This window comes from Manacus vitellinus, unplaced genomic scaffold, assembly GCF_001715985.3.
Source record: "Manacus vitellinus isolate BGI_N305 unplaced genomic scaffold, ASM171598v3 scaffold_99_pilon, whole genome shotgun sequence".
Lineage (NCBI taxonomy): Eukaryota > Metazoa > Chordata > Aves > Passeriformes > Pipridae > Manacus > Manacus vitellinus.
Window position 1 is genome coordinate 505,712 of NW_021940916.1, and position 2,043 is coordinate 507,754.

General features: G+C 68.1%; 1 long non-coding RNA gene across 1 annotated transcript; it reads left to right on the plus strand.

Moving 5' to 3' along the window:
* The first annotated feature begins 1,215 nt into the window (after positions 1-1,215).
* Positions 1,216-1,706, plus strand: LOC108642088. The gene is made up of 3 exons (XR_001922453.1): positions 1,216-1,253; positions 1,390-1,438; positions 1,636-1,706. It is a non-coding gene; the product is annotated as an uncharacterized LOC108642088 (long non-coding RNA).
* Positions 1,707-2,043: the final 337 nt, after the last annotated feature.

Below are 2,043 nucleotides of genomic sequence, written 5' to 3' on the forward strand. Positions count from 1 at the left end.
AGCTGCTCCAGGACACGGGGCTGCCCCACAAGCGCCGGGAGCAGACCAGGAACCTCTCGGGTGCGTGCGGGGGACAGGGCAGGTGCCCGAGCGGGGGTCGGCGGCCCCGGGTGCCCCCAACGCTGTCCCTCTGCAGGCGGGATGCAGCGGAAGCTCTCGGTGGCCATCGCCTTCGTGGGCGGCTCCCGGGTGGTCGTCCTGGACGAGCCCACGGCCGGCGTGGACCCCTTCTCCCGCCGCAGCATCTGGGAGCTGCTGCTCAAGTACCGCAAAGGTCAGCGCTGGGCTGTGAGCTTCTCCCTCTGAGCCCTCCAGCCCGGGGGGAGTGGGGGGACGTGCTGGTGGGAAAAACCCACCATGGGGGGACCAGCAGGAGGGTCCGGGATCAAGCCCCCTCCCTGCCCCCAGGCCGCACCATCATCCTGTCCACCCACTACATGGACGAGGCGGAGCTGCTCGGGGACCGCACGGCCATCATCTCGCAGGGCCGGCTCTGCTGCTGCGGGTCCCCCCTCTTCCTCAAGGCCAGGCTGGGCACCGGGTACCACCTCACCCTGGTGAAGCGGGAGCGAAGCGGGGCAGGCGGCAGCACCGGTGCTGTCCCCGGTGTCACCAAAAAGGTGGGTCCCTCAGCCCCGAGGGGCTGTTGCCAGGGGCAACCAGTGCCTCCATCCGGGGACTGGGGGGCACTGGGGGCCAGGTCCTGGTGTGGGGTGCCAGGCTCCGGCTGCTCTTTCCTGCAGGATGGCAGTGACTCGGAGCACAGCAGTGACACGGGCCTGGGCAGCGAGCGGGGCAGCGAGGCCAGCGCCGTGGGTGAGGGTCCTGGCCCCCGTGGCCCCCCCCAGCTGCTCCCCTGGGGGGGCTGGGAATGCACAGCCCTGCCGCTGGCTCCTGGCCCCCCTGCACTGGTGGGGCAGAAGGGGGTCCCCATCCCCTCCAGCTCTCCCAGGGACCCTAAGGCTGGGATGGTGGGCACGTGCCTGCTGTGGCCAGCTGCACCAGCCAGCGGCTCCTGTCTCAGGTTTCCAGCCCTCCCTGTTCCCCCAGATGTGGCCCAGCTGTCTGCACTGATCCAGAAGCTGGTGCCCGGCTCCCGGCTGGTGGAGGACATCGGGCACGAGGTGCTCTTTGTCCTGCCCTACAGCGGGGCCCGGGACGGGGCCTTCGGGGAGCTGTTCCGCGAGCTGGATGCACGCCTGGGGGAACTGGGAGTCTCCAGCTACGGCATCTCCGACACCACCCTGGAAGAGGTACCCAGTGGGGCTGGGGCTGCCCATGGCTACCCATGGCTCACACGGGTCCCACCCCCTGCCCATTACCAAGGGCTTTCCCCCACTGGGCTGTGGGAATTGGTGTCATGTTTAACACCAGCCCCCCATCCCCCAGATCTTCCTGAAGGTGGCTGAGGACACGGGGCTGGACACTGACACTGCAGGTAAAACCCCTCGGTCCTGGCTGGAGCTGAGCTCTGGGCTGGAAGGGGGGCCGAGGAACAGAGGGGTGGGGGTGTCCCCAGCACTCTGTGTGTCCCTCCCAGGGCCAGGGTCCCTACTGGGAGCACCTGTGGGTGCAGGGAGGTGTCACAGCCTGTAACATGGGTCCCACCCTGGCATCTCATCCCCATTTTGTCAGGCACCAGGAGAGGAGCAGCTCCCGGCGAGGTGGGGGACACAGATGTGGCCGATGGGGAGCTGGGTAAGGAGGGGGGAACTGGGACCCCTGAGCTGCTGCTGGGTGTTCCCCACCTCCACCCCTGGGGCTGGGGCACATGTCCATCTGGGCAGGTGTCCATCCAGGCAGGCATCCCTTCGGGCAGGGGGGTGCTCAGGGACCCTCGTGCAGCATTTCTACCTCCCAGTTTTGGGGTGCACCCAGAGCCAGGATCCAGGATGAGGGTGGGTTTGGGGGAACCCAGATGTGAGCAGAGGTTGGGATGGGACATGAAATCCCAGGAGGCATATCCAGCCCCCTTCTCCTGGAGATAGAGCTGGCGTGGGGGCAGTCACGGGAGCCTGGGGGGCTGTGGTGGTTTGGGGTGCC